This window comes from Danio rerio, chromosome 5 (assembly GCF_052040795.2).
Source record: "Danio rerio strain M-AB ecotype USA chromosome 5, GRCz13ab, whole genome shotgun sequence".
Classification (NCBI taxonomy): domain Eukaryota; kingdom Metazoa; phylum Chordata; class Actinopteri; order Cypriniformes; family Danionidae; genus Danio; species Danio rerio.
In genome coordinates this window covers 8,250,001-8,267,500 of record NC_141025.1, presented here as the reverse complement: position 1 = coordinate 8,267,500, position 17,500 = coordinate 8,250,001, and the positions used below count along the sequence as shown (strand labels likewise).

The 17,500-nt window shown below is 36.3% G+C and overlaps 2 protein-coding genes across 13 annotated transcripts in view; both read right to left on the bottom strand.

Annotated features, from left to right (window-relative positions):
* Positions 1 to 17,500, bottom strand: part of smad4b (SMAD family member 4b) — a 724,234-nt gene that overhangs the window by 140,753 nt on the left and 565,981 nt on the right. The window lies entirely within an intron of this gene.
* The window catches only part of unc5ca (unc-5 netrin receptor Ca), a 473,679-nt gene that overhangs the window by 53,584 nt on the left and 402,595 nt on the right, over positions 1 to 17,500 (bottom strand). The window lies entirely within an intron of this gene.

The following is a 17,500-nucleotide window of genomic DNA, read 5'->3' as shown; positions in this document are numbered from 1 at the left end:
TAAACATTATATTGATGTCAAATACTGACATCTATTCGTCAGGTATGGCAACCAAAATCCATTGTCTGATAGACATCATAGTGGTAACGTCCACACAACGTTAAGCTGTAAAACTATTAGATGTTGATATTTGGTTGGCTTTAGGTTGGACATTCGACATTGGCCTGACGTTGAGTTCTGACATCAACCTGATTTTCATTTCCAATCAAAATGCAACGTCCCCATGATGTTAGGGTACATCGTCAATTTGACATTATGTTGACGTCCTCTGCCTGCTAGGTGTTTAAGGCCATTTCGGTCATCATACAATAAACATCCATCATCAGTGTCATGCATCTAAACAGTCTCTGGGTCAATGGGTGTAAAGATTTTGGACATCTTGGACATTTTTAATGCTTCCAAACAGTTTGCTGCAATTATAAAGCGGCAATGTCTTGAGGAAATTCATAATGAGGCGATTTACCTTCTATGTGTGATTTGATTGGACAGGAATCACAGGACTGTTTTTTCTAATCCCCATAGACAAGAATAAAATAAAGTAGTGACTGCAGGTTGAAGGAAAGTAGTGGAGTAAAAGAACAGATACAGCAGTAAAAATGTTGTCAAGGGAAAGTAGAAGTACATATTTTTAAAAATACTACTTAGTAAATTACAATTTCTGTGGAAAAACAACTCGATTATAGCAATTTGAGTATTTGTAATTAGTGACTTTACACCACTGTGTACACCATGTGTGTATTAAGCAGTGTGTAAGCATTAGAACGTGCACAACTAACGCGCTGGACTTTAGACCTGTGTTCAGTTGGTCCATGGATATTTCAGTTTAAAAACAGCAACGCGTCAACAATGCACCTTAACACACCTCTATTTCATATCGGCACACCCATGAGTCCACAAAGTGGCGCAAATGGATTTGCTATTCAAACAACGTGGCGCAAAACGTGAAAATTAGGCCCCGTTTACACTAGTGCGTTTTAGTTTTAAAACGGCGTTGTAGAATGAAAACGATCCGCGTCCACACTCGCGTTTTACTCAGCGTTTCTAAACAGCTCTCCGTCCACACCAAAACGCTGAAAACGCACATCACGTGACCACACAGACACTCTCGGGCAAGCGCTCCAGCATTTCTACCCAGATGAGAGCGCTGCTTGTCGGACTGCTCATCACGCATCTCCCGCTGGATCTAATCTCACTATATTTGCTAAACGTGATATTTCATTCATGTTGTTGTCTTTATCTAACGACATAGGCCAATTCCCTGACTTTGGTCATTGACATCTATTAAGTTACTTGTTCACAGGTAACATGTTTTGGTTAAGCGCAAAGATAAGTTAATGATTAATCCAGGTACATTGACTGATCGCTCGTCTTTATTTCCTACAATGTATAAACTTATTGTATGTTATACTTTTATAATTATCGATTATTAAAACTGATATTCAGCAAGAGAGGCTGTGTTTCGTATTTTCACTGAAATTGAAAGGAGGCAGTTGTTATCGGCTCCGTTTTGTTATAAATATCCACACAGTGAAGATGACGCTCATATATGCAGCACGGCGCCTCAACATTTCTGCTGTCTGTTAAGTTGCTAATATTAAAAAGAAAATAGGCAGTTCCTTAAATCATGTTTACATTTTATTGTTGAGAAAGTGAAACAACGAGCAGGGTGATGTGAATGAAGTTATAAAGTACACTGTTCCCTTTGAAGATTTACGCGTGTCCTCGGTATAGTCTGTTTTCCATATCAAACTGAGAAGGGGGAGACTGCAGCCTTGATCAAACTTGCGAAGTCTTAACTTACAAAAAGAGGATGCGAGACTGAACTGTGTGTGTGGGCTACTTAATATTGAGGAAAAGCCCCAATCAGATAGGCGAACGTTTGCAGCCCCGCCTCCGTTTTCAGATGTCTCCGTCTTTCCCCATCCACACTGAGACGGAGCAGCAGCGTTTTAGAATGAAAACGGCCTCTCCAGCGTTTTCAAAAAGCTCCGTTTTCGTCGCTCGAGAACTCCGGCGTAGTGTGGACGGATGGCGTAACCGTAGCAAAACTTATGCGTTCAAACTAAAACGCACTAGTGTAAACGGGGCCTTAGGGTTGCGCTGGTCTGAAAATAGCAACAAATCACGCCTTACACGTCTTGCGTCTTATTGTGCTGGGTGAATGAAAGGGCCCCTCATCACAAGCGTTAAAGGTCGCAGCAGAGTCTGGCCTTTAAAACAATGACACTGATCACTATATAAAGCCGGAACATCAGTCATTAGAAAGAGTTTTCTCAGTAAGAAAGTAAATTAGACTCTGACTGCAGGGAGAAGATGAAAAAATTATATCTGAAAATAGTCAGACTGAGAGAAGAGAATTCTGCTTTAATTTAATGAGCCTATAAATTATTAGATGCCATACTGCTCATCCTGCTGGAAATCAGATTCATTCTTCAGGAGGAGAACAATAGTGATGTGTGTGTGTGTGTGTGTCTTTGTGCGTGTCTGTTTGTCTGTATGTCATTTGATCATCGGTGTGTATTACTCGGTGAATGTATGTCTTTTTTATGTCTTTGTGCATGAGTGTGTGTGTCTGTGTGAGACTCTAGATGTATGCGTCTCTGTGTGTGTTACACTCAGCGTATGTGTGTGTGTGTGTGTGTGTGTGTGTCTCTCAGCGTGTGTGTGTGAATCTGTGTATGTGAGGATTAAAAGCGGATCAGGGCCGGAATGAAACCGCAGCTCTGAAACATCAAAGAGAGAAGCAGCCAAAATCGTCACAGTCTCTGATGTTTAAAGTGCGTGTGTGTGAGAATGTGCTCTTAAATCCCCTCTTACGTATCTATTGGAAGTGTAAAGCAGACGCTGGCGCTCATCACTCATTAGTCTCAGCGCGACGCAACAAAAGGTACACAGATTAAAACTCCACTCATGCTTCAAACATCTGACTTATCAGGCTGACATTAACAGCAGCACACTTTAAAAGAGGGAGACCAGACTCAAGCTTATGAATATTCATCAGGGTCCTTCACAGCCCATTGGTTGAGTCCAAAATGAGCCATCTTACCAGCAGAGGGCGCCAAAATAATGTAAGAATACTACAACTATTGGCTGATAACACACAGTTTAAGTAAAAATGATTAGTCCTCCTGTTTCTTCTTCAAATATTTCCCAAATAATGTTTAACAGAGCAAGAAATTTTGTTCCTCTGGAAAAAGTCCTGTTTGTTTTATTTCGGCTAGAATAAAAGCAGTTTTTAATTTTTTAAATGCCATTTTAAGCTATTCTGAAAACTCTCCACCTTGGGAACGTACTGAATCTTTGTCAACAAAAAAGTCTCACTCTTCTATTGTGTTTTCTCAACTTCTTTTAGCTATAAGTAATGTTTCAAAAAATCCAGTAGTGACAAATACCCTCAAAATTTGAATGCAATTTAGAAAACACTATGGCCTTCATATCCATATGCCTATCCTTAACAATTATCTATTATCCCTCCATCCAGTTTAGATTCTGCATTTGGTGTCTGGTCCTCTTATGGTATTTGCAAGATCAGTGATCTATATGAAGAAGGTGTCTTTACATCCTTCTCCTTCTTAGCTAACAAGTATAAGTTACCCAAACACATATAGATAATTTCCTCAATTTGAATGCCACTCATAAACATTTGATTACAGTTATTAATCAGTTAATAAATTCAATTAATGCTGATCCTACTGATGTATTTAAAGCAGGCCCGATTCAAAAGTTTTAATTGATCAATATGTTATATTATGGTAATAACTTTAAATTTTTGGACATTTCCTTCCATAGAATGTTATTGTTTTTACAAAAGTGGTCTAACTGCACAATGTTGCCCTGAGCCAACAAATAAAAAAACTACCATTTTAGCATATAGATAACAACAAAAAGTGTATTTTTTCGATCAAATATGCTTCATCACATATCCATGCACATCACACTTATTTTCAATATTTTTTTACATTCTTTTTTTACAAAAAAAAAAAGGAGGGGATTTTGTGGTCCAAAAAAAAAAAAAACGGGTTTGTTGCCTGAGGGCAATACCATGCTATAGAGCAGGGCTATTCAATTATTTTGTCATGGGGGCTAATGAAAATTTCATTCCAATTGAGGGGCTGGAGAGGTATGACCTGCAATAAATGAAATACAAGCAAACAAACAAACAAATAAATAAACAAATAAATAAATAAATTCATACAAATTTCTATAAAGAGATGGGCAAATAAATATAATATATTATATATTATAAATAAATAAAATAAACAAATTTCTTAAATAAATAAAAACATAGTGAATAAATAAAATATATTAATGATAAATAAACAAACAAACAAACTAGTAGGCAAATTTCTATAAAGATCTGGGCAACAATGAAAAAATTAAAAAAGATTAAATGAATAGATCAATTAAAATATATTAAATAATTAAAATAATTTAATTTATTGATGCATTATAAATATTTTTCAAATAAATTAATTATAAATAAATAAATAAATAATTTAATTAATTAATAAATAAAATGATACAAATTATTTAATTATAATCAAAATAAATGCATTTATTTATTAATGAATTATAAATAATTTATGAATAAATTAATGAGTAAATTAATGATGGCTAAATAAATAAATTAAATAAAAAAATTGTTACAATCAGGCCGTGCTTAAGTGCTGGCAATGTTGCCAGAATGTTGCCTAAAGAATCTTCCCCACAAAAAAAAAAAAAAAAAAAAAAAAACAATACCAAAAAAACTAAGAAAAAAAATTCTTGTTTGCAACACAAATATGTCAAACAAGAAATGTATTATTATTGTTGGTAAGAGTTTTTTTTCAAATCATTAACAAGCATCTACAATTATAGTGATGCTTGACTTAGTAAATCTAAAATAACTAGCCGATACAGTAGAGGAAAACAGACTCTGCGCACACACACACACACACACACACACACACACACACACACACACAGACACACACAGACACACAGACACACAGACACACACACACACACACACACACACACACACACACACACACACACACACACACACACACACACACACACACACACACACACACTCTTTCATCATCTCTCCTGTCGTTCCCTTGTTTTCCCTCAGTGACCTCACCGTCATCTCTCCTCTGCAGTATTGATTTGCTTACACCCTTAATTAATTTACAATTAGTGGTCAAAATTGATCACAGCTGTGTCCTAATGACAAATATTATTCCATTACTGACTGTGACCAAACATGATTGTCATTACTTATTTCTCTCATTAACCATTAGAAGCTGTGTGTGTGTGTGTGTGTGTGTGTGTGTGTGTGTGTGTGTGTATAACAAATTATACAATGACTTTCACGGGCAGTTGACTTTGTTGAAGGAAATTCTATACAGTAACAGTGTAGTTCATCTTGATGGACTATTCTTAATTACAGTATATATTTAACTTCAGTGTTTATTGTTATTGTGTATAATGTACTAGTATATAATTCTGAGAATAACAAATGTTTTAGAATTCTTGTTCACAGTGAGTTTTTGAGAAATTTACTAATGTATTTAGCTAACAGCTGTCTGAAAATACTTAATTCTGATTGGTCAGTAGTGAAATTCTTATTAGGAATGTTATTATGAGATAACAAATGCTAAATAATGCAGGCTCATTTGAAAATTTTGAATCTCCCTGTAGTTCAAAACCATATACTTACATCAATATTCATATTTACATCCTTTTTTGACAAGTGGGATCTTGTGATGGAATAATGGCTAGTGTTTACTCCATTCAGCTGTATTCATTTCTGTCAGCTTTGTGTTTTTCACTGTTTGGCGCCATTTTGTGACTGAATAATGTGCAGGTTAGTGTATACTCCATTCAGCTGTTTTTGTTTCTGTCAGCTTTGCGTTTCTGTCTGTTTGACGCCATCTTGAGACTAATTAATGTGCAGGTTAGTGTATACTCCATTCAGCTATTTTCGGTTCTGTCAGCTTTGCAGTTTTGTCTGTCTGGCTCATCTTGTGACTGAATAATGCACAGGTTAGTGTATACTCCATTCAGCTGTTTTCGTTTCTGTCAGCTTTGCGTTTTTGTCTGTCTGGCGCCATCTTGAGACTGTATAATGCGCAGGTTAGTGTACATTCCATTCAGCTGTTTTCGTTTCTGTCAGCTTTGCAGTTTTGTCTCTAATTTATGCCATCTTGAGACTGAATAATGCACAGGTTAGTATATACTCCATCAGCTGTTTTTGTTTCTGTCAGCTTTGCGTTTTTGACTGTTTGGCTGCATCTTGTGACTGAATAATGAGCAGGTTAGTGTATATACTATCAGCTGTCTTCGTTCCTGTAAGCTCTGCATTTTTGTCTGTCTGGCGCCATCTTGTGACTGAATAATGTGCAGGTTAGTGTATATACTCTGTCTACTCTGTCTACTCTGTCGGCTTTGTGTGTAATTAAAGAATTAATCAATTATTACGACTCAGAATAATGTTTTGTGTCTAATCTTTCATTTTTTTCGGCAAGTAGCCATGTAATAACCAGGAAAAAGTGCATCCAATATAGTTGTTTTGTCAGAATAAAGCCAGGATGACAGCCTACCAATAAACCTGTCGAGATTTATTCAGCAATAATAAGTTTCTGGGAGTAATTTATCCCTAAATTAACAAATGTTTAAAAAGGATAACACATTACAATAAGGTAAAATAGCTTTAATTAAAATAAACAATAAAATAAATCTAATAGTTAATTCGTCATGTCACAAGCAAAACTTCTGATTCTGAAAATGCATTAGTTATTCGACTGGAAATAATAAAGTAAGATTAATAAATGATAGAATTAGTCGTAGTTGTAGAATTAGTTCATTATTGTTTATTGCAAACTTAGAAAATTCCAGCCAAAGCTTCTTACTATTTGACACAACTAACTGTTCGTAAATCTGAAATTATCTAAAGAAAATTGTGATAACCCCAGCATTTTGAGAGAAAATAATTGAATAAATCACAATTTCTATGTGCATCTCTTTAAATGCAAACAAATAGCTGTTCCCCACCCCCTTTACTAAATGAGGGTGGAGCCTCAGCTACTCTGGCATAAATAATCATGAATTGTCAGCGTAAACTCATGATATGATTTTCTGAATACACAGACACAAATAGCTTTAGAATGTACAGTATAGGATCCTCTTCTCGTTGTGTCAAAATCACACAAGTTCACACAATGCTGGTGGTTTTATCTGTTAACGTAAACGGATGGGAATGAAATGATATGTGTATCAGTATAATAGATCCATAAATCAGCACTCAATCTCAATCAGGCTAAAAAGCATAACAGGATGACTTTAAACAATAGTTTTTGTGACTACCGTGATTAAAATTCAAACTTTAGTTTTTCTAGGTTTCATTCACAAAATAGGACAAGAAAAAAAAAAGTATTTTAAATGCAAACCAACTTAATTACACTCATGCTTGCAAATTTTTAGGCATTGTACATTTATGTTTCTGTGTGTGTGTGTGTGTGTGTGTGTGTGTGTGTGTGTGTGTGTGTGTGTGTGTGTGTGTGTGTGTGTGTGTGTGTGTGTGTGTGTGTGTGTGTGTGTGTGTGTGTGTGTGTGTGTGTGTGTGTGTGTGTGTGTGTGTGTGTGTGCGCGCGCGTCAGAAAGGTTGTTGCTATGCAGGAGCACGCTTGACTTATAAACTCTATTGATTGTATGAAGGAAGTGATTAAAGTGGAAGGACAGTGTGCAGATGCTGAGGGGGGTTAATGAGGGGAAGGAGGTTTGATCGTCTGGCAACCCGTCAGAGCTATGAGTCTGCAGCGGAAGAGCCTTCTGCTGATCACAATCCCTCCGCATCCATCCACAGGGGTTTTACTAAGCTCTCTCACAAACACGCATGCGCAGAAACTTACATACACACTCAAGCAGAGACTTGTCAAAGCAAAGTCAGACTTCACTGTTCTAATTACATAATTAAAAATCAATGCATGATCAAATATATATATAATAATTTTTTGGTAGAAGTGTAATCTAGAGGCCTTTCATATGAGCCACTTCTAATACCTATTGATCAACTAGAAGTCAAGTTATTATTTGTTATTCCTAAAACTTGGATAGGCGACAAGACTTTTGTCATGTAGTGAACATTCAGACATTTTAGTAATATATTTAGTAATACTATTTGAAGTTTTTACTGTATTTTTTGATAAATAAAGGCACAAGACAAGTAATTTAAAACATTTTAAAATCAGACAAGAACCCGAAATTCTGACAAACATAATAATTAGAAATAAAAAAGGCTATTAATGCTCAGTTGGTTATGCCTAAAACCATTCAATTATACATAGATGTTTTAAAAATGAACGGTAAAAACAATTCAGCAATGCGAATACACATTTAATTATTGATCCGCTCATTTGATGTGTGCTCTTATTTGAGAATCTCCGGGTTAATATCGTCATATCAATAATTTACATTAACATACTTTCATTTAGCAGACGCTTTTATTCAAAGTGACTTAAAAATGAGAATTATACAAGCAACTTTAAAACATTTTCACAAATGCCAGAGTAAAAGAAGCCTTTAGCAGACACACAAAACACTATAAGACAGTCAAGTGCAGCATAGAGAAGTAAGATTTTGAAGATTGTATGACATTCTGAGTGACGTATGATCAACCAACATGGTATTACCTTCACTTTACTGTGTTATCGCCTGTAAATTTCTTCTAAAACTCGATACTGTTAATGCTCAAAAGATTTGATTCTAGCATGCAATAATACATCTGAAAACATAAAACTGCACAGCACACATATTTCACAAAACCTGATCAAATATAGCAATTTTCTGAAATTAATATGCATAATTGAAATTTCTTTTACATTTTATAGCATTTTAGATGGAGTAATTTAATGCATTCTGGGATTGTTTGAGGATGAAAAATAACCACCTTGCAATATGGCCCTTAATAGAGGTATATCTTACTTTTAGGAAGAGTATTTATCGAAAGCAAGGTTATTACAGTTGAGTAGAATTAAAAACAAAAAGCAAAACAGATTAATTTTTTACATTTAGTCTCTGCATTTCAATTTCAACTGTTCGTTTAGGTTTAAACTTGCTTGTCAATCTAAACAATTGTTGTCAATCGAGTGTATGTTAATAAATAAAACATACACCGATTAAACATACACTGTAAAACCCAATAAGCTGAGGTAACAAACTGTTTAAGGAAACCGATTGCAACAAACCAATTCAAATTTAAAAAAATAAATCCTAATGAGTACAGTGAACATTTGAGAAAACGAAGCAATTTGAGCAAAATAAGATCCAATAAATGATGAGAACTCAAACCAACGAACTACTATAAAACCCATTAAGTCAAGGCAACTCAAACCGTTTGAGGAAACCGATTGCTACAAACCATTTGAGTTGAACTAATCTATTTGAGTACTGTGAACTTACTCAATTTAAGTTGAAGTAATGAGGTATTTAATTAGCTCATTACCTTCAACACTGAGTTCAAAACTCTTTTCAAATGAGTAGAATTAACTTTTTGAGTTAACGACACTCATTTCATTTGATAAAGTTGGCTGTTTTGTTTTACAGTGTATGTTTTGTTATGCCTAGCTTTTTTATCACTATTTTAGTTAGAGTTTTTCTATGACAAAAATGTTTTATTGGTTTATATATTTATTGTATAATTTTTTAATAAATTTTTTTTATTATAATTTTTTATTATATTTTATTCATTCCAGTTTTAGACTATTTATTCTCACACTAAAAAGTAAGTGTGAGAATAAATAGACACTATAAAATAATATCTGCAATATTTCAACGTTATCCCACAGCAATTCATAACTCTTTGATTTAGTGGCTAATTCGTATGAATTTGTACGACTTGCACATCCTCCAGTCACAGTTGGCTTTAGTGCCACAGCTGCTTTTAAAAATCTAATATTTGCTTATGAATTTACATGAATTAAGTACTAAACTCACAAAACGTAAAATAGTTAGGTTTTCTCATGTAATTGCAAAAATAGGTGTAATTAACAAACCAGTGGTTTATAAAATAACAACAGAAATGTTGCTTTGGTCATTCTAAAATCAAAGTCTTTTTTCATTTTTGATATTTTACATAATTTTACCAGGAAGTCACGATTTTGTTGACTCTTTGGATGGAAACGCAGTTTTATTCGCAAAAGTTTATGCCATATTCCAAATGCTATTTCATTTCGTACCTTTTATATTTAGTGGCTAATTCGTGTGAATTGCTGTGCTCTCATTTGTACAATGTAGTATGATTTGCTCATTCACCAATGACAGTTGGATTTAGAGGTGGAGTTTGGTGCCCAACATCCTTTTAAAAAAAACATTCATTTTTGTACGATTGAAATCTCACAAATTAGCCACTTTATGGACAAAAATGTAAGATTGTCACATTTCCTCGTGATATCAGGTGCAATGAGATGGCATTACCGGACAAAGTAGCTGACCGAAAACACAATAAAATAACATCTGAAATGTTGTTTTGCTCATTCTAAAAAAACTAATTTCATTTTTCTTTTCGATATTTGATATACAGTTGAAACCAAAGGTTTACACACACTGTATAAAAAGGCACATAACCATTTTAAAAAGTCAGATGTTAATGTGACTGAAGTTTTTCTCTTTTAGGTAAGTTAGGATTACCAAATTAGTTTCTGTTATGCTTAATAGCAGAATAATGAGAGAGATATTTTTGAGAAATTGTTATTACTTTTCTTGAAAGTCAAGTTTACATACTATAAGATTATTCTGCCTCTGCAAAAACTCAGATGATGATGTCAATGTTTTGGAAGTTTCTGATTGGCTAATTTTGACAACATTTCAGTTAATTGGAGGCACAACTGTAGAATAGTATTCAAGGAAAACCTCAAACACACTGCTTCCTTTCGTGACAACATGGGAAAATCAACAAAAAAGCCAGATTACAATTTGCTAGATTACACTGGGAAAAGACTAATCTTTGGAGACATGTCCTGTGGTCTGATGGAACCAAGATTGAACTGTTTGGCCATAATGACCAGTGTTACATTTGGAGGACAAAGGGCAAAGCTTACAAGCCTAGGAACACCATCCCAATTGTGAAGTATGGGGGCAGCAGCATCATGTTGTGGGGCTGTTTTATTGCAGGAGGGACTGGTCCACTTCAGAGCATAGATGGCATCATGAAGAAAGCACATTATGTAGAAATACTAAAGCAACATCTCAAGACATCAGCCAGGAAATTAAAACTTGGCCACAAATGGATCTTCCAAACAGACCAAATTAGTTAAAAAGTGCTTTAAGGACAACAGAGTGAATGTTTAGGAGCGGCCATCACAAAGCCCTGACCTCAATCCTGTAGAAAATTTGTGGGGAGAGTTGAAAAAGCTTGTGCGAGCAAGACAGCCTACAAATCTGACTCAGTTACACCAATTCTGTCACGAGGAATGGGCCAAAATTCCAGCAAACTATTGTGAGAAGCTTGTGGAAGGATACCCAAAACATTTGACCAAAGTTATACAGTTTAAAAGCAAAGCTAAAAAATACAAAGGCAATGTATGTGAACTTTTGACTGTCTAGAAATATAAAAAAAAATTCTCAAAAAACTTTTTTTTTCCTCATTATTCTGACATTTAGAAAATGTGAATGATTTAGGTAATCCTAATGGACCTAAAATAGTAAACGTTTAGTATGATTTACCATTTTTTTTAAATGGTTATGCTCCTTTTTTTAGAGTGTCTGTAAACTTCTGGTTTCAACTATATATTTTGGAAACCTTTGCTACAGGTAACTTTTGCATAAAAGACCTGTATGCAAGTACTTTTCATGAACCCGAACAGTTTTAGTAACACAGTCTATATGCATTGCTGTGCAACTGCAACACAAAACTTCTTTTAAGTACATACAATGCGCCACATATGCACAATGCATTGGCTAAGCTCTGGTTTGCATACATAGAGGATATTTCAGGGTTTTTTTTAGCTCCTTATACTTATGTTGAACTATCAGTGGTGCTTCAGTGCTGTTAACTGCGTGTGGAATGACTTTATACATTGTGTGTGCGCGCATGTGTGTGTTTGAGGGGACAATGTTATCTCTTTTCTCCTGAAGCTGTATTATTTATTAAAGCCGCATCTCGCTCTCCCTACTCTTTGACTCGCGCTCATGTTCAAAGAAAACGTTTAATCTTGCAGATACATTTTAATGGCTGCGTTTAGTAGCTCGCCACTTTTATCATCAAAGCTGGTGTTGGAGCTTGTACGAGTGTTTCTCGGGTGAAATGAGTTAAATGACTCAAGGCGTGCGAGATGGCGAGAGTTAAAGAGGGCCAGAATGCAGAAGAGATCCAGTCGATAAAACGCCGGCGCACTTCACTTCCAGGCCAACAGGAAGCACTGAGATACAAAGAACATTGATTTAGCTGTTAAAACGAGTCTGGAGCGTTTCTGTTGCTTCCACCATGTAGCTCGCATGAGGTTTGGGCACTGTATATATATTTAAGATCAGCTAGTGAGAGGCCTGTATAGACAGACTTTCAGAACATCAGATGAGTTTCTCTCCAGTAATTTAATCTGATAGAATTGAGAAACTTTTGTAGTTGTTATTACACTGAAAATAAACCTATTCATTTTATTTACTACATTTTTAAAGGTAAGGGGTTGCAAACTATTTATATATGCTGAATTAAGGTAACAAATTAAATGTAGTAATGTTTAACTTCATTTTTTTGTTTAAATTTAGCCAATAGAAATTGATTGCAACCACTCACCTTATTTGTTTTCAGTGTAATTGAATAGTTTAAATTAAATAACTTTTTAATTATTAATAATAATAATGATTATATTAATACCTAACAATAATATATATATATATATACACACACACACACACACACACACACACACACACACACACACACACACACACACACACACACACACACACACACACACACACACACGTAACTTCCCTTTTACCACAGTAAAGTTCTTCTTTCCAATGATACCCAGTTTGTGTTTGTAGCTTACTGGAATCAGGAACTGTTAATATTTAATGGTAGGTAGTTGTAAATCCCCAAAATTGAGTGATGGCGAACAGGTTTTAAAAATGCTCCAGTGTCCCTGAATCTGTGGTTAAATTCAGTTAATAGAGAAAACATTACCTTTAAATAGAGTGTGTATAAATTGAATGAAAGAATGAATTAACCCAACCAATAGTGTTTTCAAAATCATTGATCGACCCAATCAACCCCTTTCCCTAAACCCAAACGATAGTGCTTTCGAAAGCATCAAATGACCCAATCAACTCCTTCCCTGAACTCAACCGGTAGTGTTTTCAAAAGCATTGATTGACCCAATCAACCCCCCTTTCCTAAACCCAACCGATAGTGTTTTCAAAAGCATTAATTGACCCAATTAACCGCTTTCCCTAAACCCCAACGATAGTCCTTTTAAAAGCATTAAATGACTCAATCAACCGGTAGTGTTTTCAAAAGCATTGATTGACCCAATCAACCCCTTTCCTAAACCCAACCGATAGTGTTTTCAAAAGCATTGATTGACCCAATCAACCCCTTTCCTCAACCCAACCGATAGTGTTTTCAAAAGCATTGATTGACCCAATCAAACCCTTTCCATAAACCCAAACGATAGTCCTTTTAAAAGCATCAAATGACTCAATCAACCGATAGTGTTTTCAAAAGCATTGATTGGTTACAACTCTGGTTACAACCCTGTGGTTACACTCAGTTAATAGAGAAAATAAAGTGTGTATAAATTGAATGAATGAACGAATGAACGCATGAGGGAATGAATAAATAAAGTCCTTTCCATTTTTCTTGATGAACCAGCATGGCCTTTATGTGATTTGCATTGGACTACACCTGCTGATTGGTTATTACTCAGTTATTACCATGACTTTTTACTCTCTGATTGAAAAATTCACCTGCAACCACAGGATTGCAGCCTAGTTTAATAACTACCGGGCCAGCAGCCATGACTCGACTCTGTTTATCCTTAAAACGGAAAGTGCCTTTCATTTTCTCAAAAGTGAGTGCATCATAAAGAGCAGAAAGACAACATAAAAACAAAAGAGATAAAAGCAGGGTACAATATCATACAAAAACCACAGACAAGAAGCCTGCTGACTGATGTTATGACTGATGAGCTGTTTTTCTGGAGAACAGAGCGCAGCGGTGGCCTGTAATGAAAGCCTGAATCGTGTTGTTTGATATTCGCCTCCGTTCATCTCTCAGGGTTTTCATGTTCATAACAAACATTTGGGTTTTAATCCAGTTTGAAGGATCTCTACAATAACCCTGAGCTCGCAGTCAAACGGGCGAGTGGTGTGAGGGAGGAACCACAGTCTTCATCAGTGTTTTATCTGGAGGGTTGAAGCCAGCGAGGTGAAGATGAGGTTTACTGCTGCGTCACATTACTGTATGTTGCATAGTGATCTCCATTCATTTAGTCATTTACTTCTCGGCTTAGTCCCTTTAACAATCCGGGGTCGCCACAGCGGAACAAACTGCCAACTTATCCAGCATATATTTTACGCAGTGGATGCCCTTCCAGCTGCAACCCAGTTCCCCTATACCACGTTTTTGGACTTGTTGGGGAAACTGGAGCACCCATAGGTAACCCATGCGAACACGGGAAGAGCATGCAAACTCCACACAGAAACACCAACTGACTCTGTACTGTGCAAGTCAATATTGCACTCTAAAAAATGGCAGGTTATTTAAACCCAAGTCGGAGTGTAAGAGGGATTAACCTAACTGCTGGGTTATTTTAATTCATTCATTTTCTTTTCGTCTTAGTCCCTTTATTAATCCGGGGTCGCCACAGCGGAATGAACCGCCAACTTATCCAGCAAGTTTTTACACAGCGGATGACCTTCCAGTCGCAACCCATCTCTTTGAAACATCCACACACACACACACACACACACACACACACACACACACACACACACACACACACACACACACAAACACTATGGACAATTTAGCCTACCCAATTCACCTGTACCGCATCTCTTTGGACTGTGGGGGAAACCGGAGCATCCGGAGGAAACCCGCGCGAACACAGGGAGAACATGCAAACTCCACACAGAAACGCCAACTGAGCCGAGGGCTCAAACCAGCAACCTTCTTGCTGTGAGGCGACAGTACTACCTACTGCGCCACTGCTTCGCCCCACTGGGTTATTTTACTGATTTCAATTAATTTGACAAAATTTAAGCAAATGTCTGTGTTTGTCCATATTTTAACAAATTCGGGTGGAAATAACACAGCCTTTTTTTAGAGAATGCCATTGTAAACTTTACTTAATGTAAACCTTTAAACACTTTTAAAACAAGAGGTGAAAAAAGGGGTTGTTTAAGCCTAATTTGGGATATAATTGGGCCAATGGTTATTATTGGGTTGGAAATAAGGTAAAACACTCAAAAAATGGAATGGGTCATTTAAATTTAATATAAAAAATAACCGAACATTGCAACCCAGGTTCATAATGAATACATTCCCCCATCTACATTTCTGGAGAGCCCAAAATACATCCTAGAAGCTACATTTTTGTAAATCCTCCAGAAGCAACTTTGGACGCCTTTTCAGATCTCAAATTTTTCTCGTGAGTGACATTTGTGCCTGCTGTTCTCGCATAAATCCACCAGAGGCAGCTGTCGACTGATCGACATCCAATAACCCTAACCCCTTTCCCTAAACCCAAATGATAGTGTTTTCAAAAGCATCGACTGAACCCGATGAACCCCTTCCCTTAACCCAACAAATAGTGTTTTTAAAAGTATCGAATGACCCAATCACCTGCTTCCCTAAACTCAAACGGTAGTGTTTTCTAAAGCATTAATTGACCCAATCAACCACTTTCCTAAACCCAACCGATAATTTTTTCAAAAGCACTGACTGACCCGATCAACGCCTTCCCTAAACCCAACCGATAATGTTTTCAAAAGCACCGAATGACCCCATCATCCCCTTCCCTAAACCCAACCAATAATGTTTTCAAAAGCATCGACTGACCCGATTAAACCCTTTTTCTAAACCCAACCAATAATTTTTTCAAAAGCATCGACTGACCCGATAAACCCCTTACCTAAACCCAACCGATAATGTTTTCAAAAGCACAGACTAACCCGATCATCCCCTTCCCTAAACCCATCCAATAGTGTTTTCAAAGCATTGAATGACCCGATCACTCCCTTCCCTACACTCAACCGGTAGTGTTTTCAAAAGCATTAATTGACCCAATCAACCCCTTTCCTAAACCCCACCGATAATGTTTTCAATGGCATCGACTGACCCTATCAGCCCCTTCCCTAAACCCCACCGATAATGTTTTCAAAAGCATCGACTGACCCAATCAACCCTTTCCCTTAACCCAAACGATAATGTTTTCAAAAGCAATCCAGAAAAAGAAAAGCCCTCGCAGCAGCTTGACTTTTTACTACATTTTCAGATCTTACCACATTATTTACTTGTTTATTTCCTTTTTAGCATTTGCTTTACCTGCTTTCTGAAACCATTCTTTGCCAGACTCGAACCCCATCGTAGCGGTCTACACCGATTCACCTCCCAAATCCGCCAACGTAAGCGGCGAGCACTGGGCAAAGTTTTTACAGCAGAAAAGCCAGCCACATGGAAGTTAAAATAACAAAACACGCATTTAAACAGACCTTTTGCCTCTCTCGGGTAGTGCGGAATACATTTACAATCTGTATATCCAGCATTTTGTGTTCTGACGGCTGTGAAGAGTTTGAGTACCACCACCTGACCCTCGTCACCGTTCTTTTAAACTTTTTATTCATGTTGGATTATCTTAACCCAATTTTGGATTAAATATGGCCAATAGCGATCATTGGGTTGCAAATACAAATCAAGTACAACAGTTTACTATGAGTGCCACCATACACCTGCTGTCCAAATTTCTGCGTCGTGTGGCAACATATGGAAAAACTATGTAGTCTCCATGTAGTCTCCATGCCCATGTCCCACTTTCATAGTAAGTTTAGTAATATTAGCTTAGATAAGGAAAAACATCATTGTTGTAATCTCACATAAAAAAACACTGTGACCAATGAAAAACATTGTATTTTAATAATCCTGTGCGCATTGTAAAAGTCTGTGTTTTGTTCAAACTGTTCTGATTTTCACCTAAATTCTACACTCACAGGATTTACCTGAGAATGAGGAAACAACGGTGTTTGAGTATGGTATTAAATTTTATGTGCTGAACTCTTATTATCCAGCTATGGCTATGTATAGAGTTTCATTATATAACACCTTTAAGGCATAACCAATAGACAAAAAGAGTGCACTGGGGAAGCAGGGTAAAAAAAGGTTGAAAAGAAAAGATACTAACTGAAAAAGACTTTAAGAATGAAGGTGAAGAATTAGGTGTGAGAGCATGAATGAAACCATCAGGGAGTCTTTAATCTCCAGTGCCATCTCAGGAATTAACCTCACCGAGTAGGGGAT